The sequence below is a fragment of the Pipra filicauda genome, unplaced genomic scaffold (assembly GCF_003945595.2).
Source record: "Pipra filicauda isolate LSUMZ 115617 unplaced genomic scaffold, ASM394559v2 scaffold395_size657635_pilon, whole genome shotgun sequence".
NCBI lineage: Eukaryota > Metazoa > Chordata > Aves > Passeriformes > Pipridae > Pipra > Pipra filicauda.
This window is the reverse complement of record NW_024104526.1, coordinates 534,734-547,450: the sequence shown is the minus strand read 5'-3', so window position 1 is coordinate 547,450 and position 12,717 is coordinate 534,734. Positions and strand designations below refer to the sequence as shown.

At 45.6% G+C, this 12,717-nt stretch overlaps 1 long non-coding RNA gene across 2 annotated transcripts; it reads left to right on the top strand.

The window, feature by feature from the left end:
• Nucleotides 1–7,177: 7,177 nt before the first annotated feature.
• On the top strand, nucleotides 7,178–11,733 carry LOC113990730. 2 transcript variants are annotated; one of them, XR_003541716.2, is made up of 3 exons: nucleotides 7,178–7,312; nucleotides 9,666–9,738; nucleotides 11,363–11,733. It is a non-coding gene; the product is annotated as an uncharacterized LOC113990730 (long non-coding RNA). The 2 variants fall into 2 exon arrangements; XR_005564951.1 differs by having other exon boundaries at nucleotides 7,178–7,332.
• The last annotated feature ends 984 nt before the right edge of the window (nucleotides 11,734–12,717 follow it).

Genomic DNA, 12,717 nt, shown 5'->3' with positions numbered 1-12,717 from the left:
AGCCCTTTCCACACTCCCTTTCGATAGACTACCCTACAAAAGATGTGTCACAACAGCTCCTATTAACTCTGAGCTCGCTCTAATTCCCCAACACACAACCAGCCCTTCCCAGCCGGCAAAATCCAGCTGCGGGAAAGAACCTCTTGTTCTGTACGGGGACTAATTTGAATTTGTGGTTCCTTTCCATGAGGAATTGTACTTTTTGATGATTTCTTACCAGCGTGCCTGAAATTTATAACCAAAAATATTAACTGCACTTACTTTAAATCAAGTGCAGCACTGCACCTAATGGCTTTAAATGGAAGAGCGTGTTAATCATACGCTTACAGAAAACCCACTGCAACTCATTTCTGACAACTTTACATGAGCAACCTGTATGTTTTGTTTTATAATCACAATATCTATCCTCAGATTATTCATTATTTTCCCCACTTAGAGTGGGGATTGGTTTTCCTTTCCCTTTCCTACCAGTGAATGATGGAGTGCAGCAACGATGGCAGCTCCTGTTCTCAGCTGCTCCCCGCTGACACAGTGGACATTTTAGGGTCATTTTATTTTCTTTAGAAGACAAAGAATTTAATGATTATTTCTCCTCCTCTGTCACCAGGTCAGTGAAGTGCATGGGCATAACTCTCATTAGCATTAATGGAAATCCCCACTGTAAATTCTCCCCTGTGAAGCAACATTAAGAGCAAGGCCATCCTGAGCAAGCATACTCAAATTGGAAAATAAAATATACCTCCCATTTCTCGCTACCACCACAGGGAAAACGTAATGAAGTGCAGGAGATTAAGCCACAATTCCTGTATCAAATCTTCCTTGTACCCTCTAATTACTCAACACAACGTATACAATGGTTACTCCTTGATGATGAGAATTTGTTGCACGTTATTGAAAGACTTTATCCTAATGCTCTCAACTTTCTGGTGCATAACACAACCAATTACAGTACAGCCATCGTGACAGAAATCACGGTCACCACCAAATCTGGCTTACTTAAAGCTTACACTGAGTATTTAAAAATCAGAGAATTACTAAAGGGACTCTTAGTACTGCAGAAAGCTCATCAGTGCCAGGCCACAGGGACACAAGGCAGCCCACTGGCAGTACCACGCTGTGGGAAGCAGCCAAAGCAGCCTTGCCCCAAAATAGCCAGCACCACAATCAGCATCTTCTAGAAGGATTCATGCATGACATTCATCTTCACACCATAAATGAATTTAATGTAGTTAAGGGCAGAGAGGAACTTTGCATTCAGTTCCAATGCACAACCTGCCCGTGACAATCGATGCTCTCCCGCAAGGTGCTGCCCCATCTAATCCCTGCCCATCCAGCAGGGAAAAAAACACACTGGTGGGTTCAGTTTGTGAGGGGCAACAAAGTCATTGGCTCCCAGTTCCCTTCCTTTTTTTCATCACCATTGAAAAGGGCATCCAAGATTTCTGGGGATGCCCAAAGACTCTCTTTGGAATGATAAATATCAGTACACAATCCCTCGGTGAACAGCTGCTCTCCAGTTTATGGATCTGTCAATACCTTCTGCTGACATGACACTGATGATCAGTGTCATAAACACTGTTTAAATCCACCCAGTGAAGTTTAACACCGTAGGCAAGCACATCACTTTTGATGGGTTTCTCAAGTATGTGCAATAAGTCACCGCTCCACCCCCCCGAGCTACGCCCTTCGCTCCCCTAAATCACACCTTCTGCAGGACTCACGTGAGCTGGGCCACAGAGGAGATCCTGCCTGACATTCACCACACCTGGACAAACTCCCCCACAAGGGGAAGCTCATTTCCTCATACAGCCTCTTGAATGACACAGCAAACATCATCTTCCTAGGTGAGGGCACTCAGCACCAACAGCGCAGCACCTTCTCTATCCCCACCTTCTCTATCCCATCCAAACCATTTTTCCAGCTCCCACGAAAACAATCTTTTTTCTAGCAGAGGCACTGCTATTCCCATTCCTTGCACTTGGAAAGTGCTCCTTGACCAAGACTCATCTGCAGGGTGGGAGTAGCAAGGAACTTGTGTTCTCTCTCTGCTTCTCAGCTTACCTAGTTGCTTTTCTACAAACATAGGAACAACCAAATACCTGAGATGTAAACGGGACCAGCTCAGCTTTGGTGGAGTCCATCCCCACTAGTTTATGCAGTTCAGTCCCACCAATCCCTTTGGACTGCTGAGGAGCACAAGAGCTAAGCTTTCTAAATATTTAAATCAACTTCAGTCACTCCATGGTACTTTCCAAACCTCTGTAAGGTCTTCTTACAGGTTCTGTCCACAAAAACAAGTGGTCTGGACTTCAAGCAGGACTCTCTTCCCTTTCTGCCTTTCCAAGGAAAGAGTGGAGGAACCAACCACCAAATACTGTACATGCAGCACTTGCAAGTAGGCCACTCCCCCAAGGAGAACACCTTCAATCTCTGAAGGTTTACACTCGTGAAATGTAGCCCTGGGAGACGCCAGCGGGCTCATCTCTATCCAGCATTTTTTCCCAGCCACTGCCAACGCAAGAAATGCCACCTAGAAAAGGCAGGAAATCTGCCCACTGGGCTTCCCAAAAGTGCAGCGACTCTGATCCACATCTGAGCTATTCTGAAACCCCGTTTTGGGCCAGGTCAGCAGCTGGTGTAAATCAGCATCACTAGAGCAGCGCAGCAGAGAGGGGAGCCTGGCCCCCATCGCCACTCCAAGGCACAGGAGCATCCCTGATTTCCTCTGACAGAATCAGCGCACTCGTCACCAACGTTTTTCTGAGCCAGAGCAGGAGGTTTGCCTTTATTTCCACTTTACTGCACCCTGCTGACCCAGGACACAGCTTACAAACACCAAGTATGGAGTGACAAGATTTAATAGCCAAGTGATAACGCACGCTCGGTGCTAAAAGCCTCCTCTGGAAGGCTCTGCTGTCGTGTGAGCAGCCCAGGCACACGGACACATCTCAGGAGACCAGCCCACGATGGGCCATGTCAACCTTGTGTCCTCTTTGACAGCAGCAGGGGACACACCGACTCCACTCAGACTGGTTTCTGTTGTGTTTCCAACACGAGCTTTCCAATGACGGCTGCAAAGTCCCCTCCATGGGAGTCGGTCCTGTCGAAGCCTGTCCCCACCTCCAAGGAGCCCCCTTGTCACTTCTTGAGTGTTTCCTAACTCAGCAGACCTACGTCCTCCTTCATCTCCACCTCGCCAAACAGCACCAGCAGCTCCCAACATCAGGTGTCTAGCATAGACACCGTTCCTCCCCCCGGATCATTCTATTTGCTTGATTTGGGGAAGCAGGAACAGGAGAAGCAGCCATGGAAGGAATATTACATCAAGACAGTTATGGAAAAATTATAGAACCGTAACACAAGCCCTATACAGAACATGTGAGTACGTAAACATTTCTCCTGGATTACATAATGAATGTAACACACACTGGGATCATGTTCTTCTTCCGATGCAACATGGGCATTATTTTTGTTGATCTGTCTGGTTGGGTTTTTGAAAGCCATCGCTTCCTGCATTCCACAACAGAAACTTTACACCCTCAAAATCTGGTACCATTTTGTTTTATTCTTCCTGTCTTTATTCTATTTATTTATCCAGCCAGCCAATGTGAAAGGCTGTAAATCGCACTGCTACTTAAGACACAGGGGGAATTCCTTTAAACATCAGTAAAAACTCATAAATAACTTCCTGCAGTCAACAATGCATTCATTTTCTTCTCTGCTTTCAAACTAATCTTCCAGCTAACAAATCAAATCAAGTACCCAAATGTAATTATTCTGTTGCGATAATCATCTTCTTAAACTCAGAGCTTACCTTGGCTTATTTCTTCTCAAATTAAAATTAGCAGAGAGGCTTGGGACAGTGGGGGGGGAGAGGAGGAAAGGCTATGAGGGATTGATAAAGCCAAGGTATGACAAGGAAACTCTTCAACTCAACCAGAGTCCTGCATCTTGAGCAGAAGATTTGCCTTTTCGTGCTAGGTTGGTGAAAAAAAGTGATGCCAAACCCGATTTAGACTCACTTTTTATTAGTATGACTCATAGTACAGTTTTCAAGGCAATGAAGTGCATGATATAAAAAAAATAGATGATTTTAAAACCGGGACAATTCTCCCAAACTTGCTGGAAGCAATGCAGCTACAAATAGAGCCAGGAATTAATCTGTGACAAAGTCAGAAAAAAGGCAAGAAACACTTTGCAAAACACACCCACACAGGACAATGTGGGGCGAACACTTAATTTACCCTCCACAAAATTTGCTGTTTGTCCTGCAACTAGCCCTCAACACTTCCAAACCTCATCACTTCCAAACCCCTCCTGCCTGTCCTGCTGTGGGCAGGGACAGAGCCCAGTGGTCATTTCCACCAGCGTGGGCACATCAGGGATGAGCAAGGTAAAACCGCTGGAGGAATAATCCCACCCACAGACACGGACTCACTGTGTTACACCTCTTTACACCATTGGATCGTGAAGTGATGGCCAGCACCAACAGCAGGGCCAGGAGCATGAGGCTAAAAATAAACCAAGGGAAATAAACTTGCCACGGCTTCCAGACTCCTGAGGATCCAAAGGCACAGGGCTGGAGGGGAGGAACAAAAGCCCTGCGGTTGTCAGTGTGTATCCAGCACTTGGTGCTGGCAGCACAGCAAAGGGACGGTGTGGGAGGGGAAAGGTAAGAGATCCACCACTGGCACTGGAGAGCAGGACTGGAAATGCAGTGGAGAGTGGGAATGGAACCACAGCAGGTGAGTGGTCGCCTGCCCAAGAGCATTGTTATTCTCCTGAGAAAGGCAGAAGCTGGCACAACCCACATAGGAATGTGATGCTGCAAGCCAGGGTCCAGGGGAACAGAGACGGAGGGCAGCTGGGAACCCTACTCTACACCACCCTGATTTTATTTCGCTGCTTTATTCAGTCATCTTGAAACAAAACTCTCTTGACAAGTTTTTCCACGCAAACACCTTCTATAAAGCCTTTGAAAGCGTGCAGATTTGTAACACTGAAAAAACAAATCATGCCAGGCACGCTCAGATATTCCCATTTAGAACATGAGTGCTTTGGATGACACACAGCTTATTCCAAAGGCTGCAGGTGTGTTAGTCCAGGGTGTCGAGGGGAGCTCCACTCACATAGCTCTGACAGTGCCATCCCTTGCCAGCCCTGTGTCTCACCAATGCAGCCATACAACAACAACAAAAAAAAAAACCAACACCTGGTGAGCCTGGATTCCTTCTTCATCTGACCTACAGGACTATTTGTAATAGAGAGTTAAGGAAAGGACAGTAGGGCCACTCGGAAAGTGGGGTGTTTTTAATTAGCTCACTTGGGAAAGATGCACATCACAGGAGACAACTCTCTGGCCAGTTAAACCCCTCAAATAAAAGGGAATTATTATGCTGAAAACACTGATGTATCTTTCAGTGAGGACCACCATTAAATTGCTGACAAATTATTCCCCTACACAGCACACATGTTAGAACTTGAGGAAACATTTCCAAGCCCAGGCTGCAGCTATGTGTTGGTGCAGGAGGGAAAATAGCCAGATCCCAGAGCCAGACATATCCCATGGCTAACAGCGAGGGAGGGATGGTCACCAGGCCACCAGCCACAACACAAGAAGTCTTCTGCAGCACTTCCCTCCCAGCAGACCTTATCCTGAGTTTTCTGAGGGTTGTTTTTTCACTCCAATATATTTGTTTGACACATTTCAAGTGACATATTCTTAATTCTGTATGACAGAAAGTGATTTTTAAAGTAATGTTGTGAGTTCCAGATGAAAACGTACATTTAGTGATTTAGAAGAAAAAAAGCAGAAGAGGTCTTACACGAGCAGAGGCTCCCAAGAGCTGACAGGGAGCAAGAGCCACAGGGCTCCCCTCGCCTCCTTTCAGACACACAGCACAGAATCACAGAATGGTTTAGGTTGGAATGGACCCTAAAGATCACCCAGTTCCAACCCCTTTCCATGCACAGGGACACCTTCCACTAGACCAGGTTGTTCAAAGCCCCATCTAGCCTGGCCATAGTCTTCACCAGCTCATTTAAACCACTGATGCTCAGTGAAATGTTTTAAACTCCTCAAAGACCTCACAGTAAAATAAAAAAACCTTGTATCACTTCTATCAGCAACTTAAATTTCTTAACAGTCACCCTGCACTAAGTTTGCCTGTTCAGCCAATATCAGTACCTTGGAAACTTCCTAATGACTTTACAGAGCTCTCTAATTCCCAGGAAGCCCAGACTGGACACACACTGGATACCAGCATTTCGGGGTACACTTCCATGCAAGTTATTTCAGGCTCTCGGGTCTTGGCTTGTGGCACATGAACAGAGCATCACTCACCAAGACAACATCTGCACAACTCCTCAGAGCAGGTCTAACTGCTGAGGATACCCGAGATACCAAAGGACGGTCACTGAAATTACAGGCAAACATCAATTTGAGTGGAACGCTGACATTTCTCACTCCCAACACTGCAGTGCCACTGCTGCCAGTGAAGGTGAAGAACAGGAAGGCATGAATTTCTGGGAGAGGGTTATTTTGAGGGGTTTTAATCACAAACAAGGCTCAGCGCAGTCCCACACCATCAGGTGGTGAGCTACCATGGGGAGTGTGGGGTGAAAGGACAAACTGACTCGAGAGCAACAAGAGCAAAAATGCTTGAAAAGGGAAGAAAACCAGCCCAAACCCAAAACATGTTTCATAAAACCATAGAATAATTTAGGTTGGAAAAGACTTCTAAGACCATCGAGTCCAACCGTTAACCCAGCACTGCCAAGGCCACCACTGAACCATGTCCCCAGGTGCCACATCCACGTGTTCCAAGTGCTCTTTTCCAGTGCATAGCCAACAGAACAGGACAAGACATATCAGGGAAACTGCCAGAGGGCAGGGTTAGATGGGATATTGGGAAGAAATTCTTCCCTGTGAGGGTGGGGAGGCCCTGGCACAGGTTGCCCAGAGAAGCTGTGGCTGCCCCATCCCTGGAAGTGTCCAAGGCCAGGCTGGACAGGCCTTGGAGCAACCTGGGCTAGTGGAAGGTGTCCCTGCCCATGGCAGGGGGTTGGAACAAAATGATCTTTAAGGTCCCTTCCAACCCAAACCATTCCATGGTTCTATGATGTTATGGAGCAGGGGCGACTCCACAGTAGCCACAAGCTGTGGGGCAGTCACCCTGGGGCTTGGGGTGCACAGATCCAAATGCCCAGCTGGCACCCACACCTTGTCCTACTCTGGGGCAGCAGGACTGGGCAGGAGCTCAAAAGGAGTGGGGATGGAGAGCAGGACTCCGGAGCATCTCAGCTTCATGTGGTACGCGGCTATCCCAGGAAGTAATGTCTTTTCTTATGCCTTATTTTTTTTCCTATCTGCTATCTTCCAGTCCAAAAAAAGCTACAGGACACAGAGAGTGGTTATGCACGTGGCAACCTCAACACAGCAGGAAATTTTAAAATTTCAGCTGCATACACAAAACCCTCTAACACATGTATATTTTATTTGATTTACTGCGATACTTTTCTTCCATCTCTTGAAAGTAATTTTTCTCTAAAGCATAACTGCTTAATTGGCAAGTGTACAAAATATAATTACACTGCATACAAGTTACAATATTGCTTATGGGAATATCACTGTTGATGCATTCTGCTTTATTTTGTGTTTAATCTCTATTAAGAGATCTGTATGAAAATAGCAAGGTACTCTTGATCTTATAAACATGACATGTGGTTCAGTCATTTTCTGCCTTACCAGAGCCCAAACAAATGCAACTGAATGACAACAGAAAATTCCTAGGCTGGCCTAACATGTCCAGGTTAATGAAATTTTTACATTCTCCTCTAAAGGAAGTGCAGACCACAGGACACTTAACAAGGAAATATCCAAACTCTCCAAGCCGGGGTTTGTTACATCCATTACACCAACAGAGCGATGGAAGGACAACACACACAGGAATACACAGCTCTGAATGACAGCTTTGGGGGGGGTATTACATTCCCTACAAGGACCTTTGCAATCCCATCTTTTATAGTGGAAGGATACAGAAGTAACACAGAGACGTGGATGACTGGTGCCAGGATCCTGAGCAGCACCTAGCACCTGGCAGCAAAAAACTCACCCTTCGTGCCCCTGGCTCTGCCAGTCAGACCAATGCAATTCCCAAATGGCATGAAGCTGTGCCAGGGCAGGTTTAGACTGGATCTCAGGAAAAGGTCTTTCCCCCAGAGGGTGGCTGGGCACTGACCAGGCTCCCCAGGGCAGCGGGCACAGCACCAAGGCTGCCAGAGCCCAAGGAGTGTTTGGACAACACTCTAAGGGACAGGGTGGGATTGTTGGGGTGTCTGCAGGGCCAGGAGTTGGACTGGATTATCCTTGTGGGTCCCTCCCAACTCAGAGGCAGTTGTGGGTCCCTTCCACCAGCCCCAAATTGGCTCCCCCTCCTGCGAGCACTTGCACAGGTGAGTAACGTTACACACAGGAGTAGCTGTGCTGTGTGGAAATGGGTCTCGCTGGTCTGAGAGTTCACCACCATGGGCAGGGTTTAAGTGCCTTAAAGGTTTATTTCACTTGCTAGAGTAATGAGATTAATGCAATGTTTGTTTGTTTAAGCTAAATCATACAAAGCCAAACATCTAAATGTCCTTAATTCACAGCATTAGCCCAAGCTGTGTTACCACGCGAGTCCATCTTTTTTTCCCCCCACTTTTAATTGCACCAACAAATTCCTGGTTTGCTCCAATTTCTCTCCCAGAGATCAGACAGCACACAGAGACCTTGAGTGGCCAAATAAACCACTAAACATCATTAGTTTGATGTTTTCACATATTCCTTGTTTTCTTTACAATTGGGTTTTTAACATATTCGACTTCTAGTCCGAAAGACCCAGAAGATATAGACCTCTGTATATATATATTTACATTTATATATGTATAGCTCTGTGTATAGATATAGAGGTAGATATATACTGTATAGGTATATGTAGATACAGATGTACACTGTATATACAGAAAGGGGATCTGAAACAACGTTCCTGCCATAACAGCTTCATCATACTCAAGCACTACATGGAGGCCAGTGATCCCACAAATCTCCTCTATGAATGATGGATGACATGGACAGACCCATCTGCAAACTCACCTAAAAGCAGAGTAAATCTTCAAACATCCAACTGCACGTTCTTACTTCAAAAATAAATGTGCACACAAACAAAATCACTACACCAGCAATGTACAATTGATGTTTAAATCTGGATTTGACCTGGTTTGATCAGTTTTCACTCTTCTGCTCTCAAGTTTCTCACCAGGGTCAGAGCTATTTCTGATGTTCTGTGGCCACCAAGAGCTGGCTTGGAGTTTGAATAAATTCTGCATGATCAGATAAAACACACAACTATCAAAAAAAGTAATCCTCCCTCATTTCCTTCCTGCACCTAAATTAACTCACACCTGACCCAGGCATTAGACACAACACAGACTAACACGGCCCTTGCGAACTTCTCACCCTGTGCCAAGTACCTGGTGTTGACACTGGAAGTAACTCATCCCTGTGACGGATACAAGGCATATTTTAGGGAAATGGTGGGGAAATGAAGAACCTACAGGAGCTTTCCTGAGTGCTCAAGGTCCCATCCTGTAATCTCCACCTTCAGACACAGGTCTCCTCTCTGCAGGGCATCTTCTTGAAGAAAATCTGTCATGCTGGTGCTTGGGATCTGCAAACACCTGGATGCTCTCATTTAAATGGTAGGTTTTCACAGATTTTGAGGTCAGAAGAGACCACTGTGATTTTTTAGCCTGACACACTGCACAGTAACTTACCTAAATTAATCACTGCTTGAGCCTCTTTCACTCCAATGAACAAACACCCCTGAACTCAGCATTTCCAAAGGTCGAGAAATCATCAGCACCTTCAGCAGCTTCTTCCACCACCAACAGTGCTGAAACCATGGACCTTCACCCTTGTTCTTTCCCTGGCTTCACCTTCCAGCTTTCAGGTCTTGTTAAAACTCTGCCTGCCAGACCCAAGAGCTCTTTATCATTCAATTTATTTTCCCCATGATAACACTAATTCCCTTAATCAATTTACCTTCCAACACTCTCCTGGATAAGTCAAGCAGATGGAGGTCCTGGACCCTTCTCGTGCATCCCTTCCCGACTCCTTCTGCGTTCCCGCAGCCCTCCACAGCCCCTCCTTGCCAGGCAGCAGGGGCAGGGTGGCTGCCACGTCCCTGCTCCAGCCTGGCAGCCACCTGCCAGCTCAGACAAGGAGCACACAAGACCTTTGCCCATAATATCATATTAGCGGCGCTGGCTCGTGACTCCCCGCTCCTCCATAAAGACATGATTTCTCCAGACAGCATCCTGGAGCTACGGCCCCTGTTGTTTGCTCTCAGATAGAGAAATTTACAGTTGGCCATCTGAGAAATATTACCTGCTTGTATCCAGGCAATACAAATTGCTTTCACCAGCGGTCACTCCCGTTCGTTATTTACCACTCTCCCAATCTTTGTGACATTTCAAGCTTCAGCTGCAGTGACTCTCTGCCTTATCACGGCTTGCTCACACATTAAGCGGTGTAAGGACAAAAAGGAGTGTTCAGAGAGGCTGCTAGAAGGGGATGTTTGGGAATTATTCCTGATTTTACCAGAGGATTTTGAGAGCTGACGCTCTGCTGGGTCTCAGCCATTTGTTCTTTTGCACATCCCCAGCCCAAACAGTGGTGCTGTAACCAAGCTGCATTTATTGACCAGTTCTAAGGAAATAACCCCCCCCCCCAGTCACCTTTATCAATCCAATCAATGAGGGATTCCTGGAAACAGAAAAGTTAGTTCTCAAGGATATGCTGCCTTTAAACCCAAGCCATTGGAGACCAAGTGCATCACCATCCTGCCTCCAACCTTAAATAAATCCCTAGCAGTGACTTGGAGCGTCTGTCCAGGACTCATGTTGAGCTGACAGGTTTGTGATACTCAGCCTGGCCCATTTACTGCTTTTCTAGAATAGTACAAGATAAGCATTGCCACGGTTCACTGGAATTCTCCAGTACTTCAAGACTTACTGAAATACACATTACTGGCTCAGTTTACTCTCTAAACCTTTTCTGATGAGAGACAGTGGGGCTGGTGCACAAAGGCCTGACTAAAGAACATTTACTTCTACCACAGTCTTAACAGGAACTAAACACATCATTCCCCCCCCCCCCCCAACAAAAGTGTAATATTTTTGATGTTCTCATCTAACAACCTAGTTTGATTTCTAGTATTTTGCAGAATGGTTTGTTGTCCTCATCACTACCAGCCACAGCTTCTCTCTGCACCCCTTTCCCTAAGCTCTGATGCCTGTTCTTTGCTATTGATTCTGCTCTCAGGCACATGGATGTGCAGACATCGACCATATCATAAGGGCTGAGCACCCCAATTTGGCATCCAGCACCTTAAACAACCCAGAGCCCAGGCTGGAAGGGCGATGGCTGAAGGTGGAACAGACAAGCAGAGACACTTGGCCAGATTCTCCCTCCTGACACATCATTCAACGGAAACTTTTTCAGAAACAACCACAGCAAAAAATCAGTGGCTGAAACCTCACTGCCTGTGGCTGGACCACGGTGAGATTTCATACCCCAAGCAAGGCTGGAACCAGTATTTAGTGAAGTTGGGTCACCTCCAAGAAAGCACAGATCCAAGAATTATGTCAAACTTCTGGCTAGACAAAACTAAAGTTGCACTTTTTCTCTCCAAATCTATCTAAGCTGATTCTAACTCACAACTTTTGCTGTCCAGATACACAGACATAGATATACAGATGGGAAAAATATGTCATTCTAGTGCTTCACCTGGGAATGATATTACAGCAGATAAAACAAATCCTGCTTCCTTCTGGGAACAGAAAACAGGTAGAATAGGTATTTTATCTGAGAAACACTGTTGTTACTAGCAAAGGGCAAAGCTGAAGTTAGCACAGGTATTCCAGTACTAAACTTTGAGATACCCTAATTCCAGGCTCAAATGTTGCATCGTACCATTTCTTTGTATGAAAAGAGGGACCAGCTCAGACCAGTGGCAAATATAAAATCTACACAAAGTTGTTCTGTGGGATCATGAAACGTCAGACAACTGAAATCATGAAAGCTGATGAAAAGGATTTTTTTTTCTCCGTATATTGAAATTGATTTCATCTACAATTAATCCCAGCAAAACTCAAGTCTCTCAACTTCTAAGTGTAACATCTAGTATTTAGCCTTATTACTTTGCCTAATTTACTGATTCCTTCCAACATCCCCTCTAATGGAAAACCTGGTTTTCAGTATAAAAGTAAAAAAGAGTGAACTCTTTATGGCAGTTCTACAGGTATTAATATAATCTCTTATATTTGGCCTCATGTATTTTTAAAAGGGAATTTATTTGCAGGGTTTTCCCCTCCAGCTAAGACAAACAAAGGACACTCTCCACACAGATATATCATGGTAAAACTAAAGGATACTCTGACAAAACCAGGGAGAGCTGACAAGGAAAGCCAAGATGCAGCTACTCTAAGAAGACTGCATAAGGCCAATTTTTAATTAAAAACTTTATCTAGAATGTAAACTACAAGCTCCTGATGCCCAAAGTGCTCCTTGTGCATCACCCATAGAGGAATAAGGTAGTCAGAGACCCCACACTGTGGAGAAGCCTCAGCCAGGAGTGTCCATGGAGCTGAACACACATGCTTGGGATGCTGGAAAAG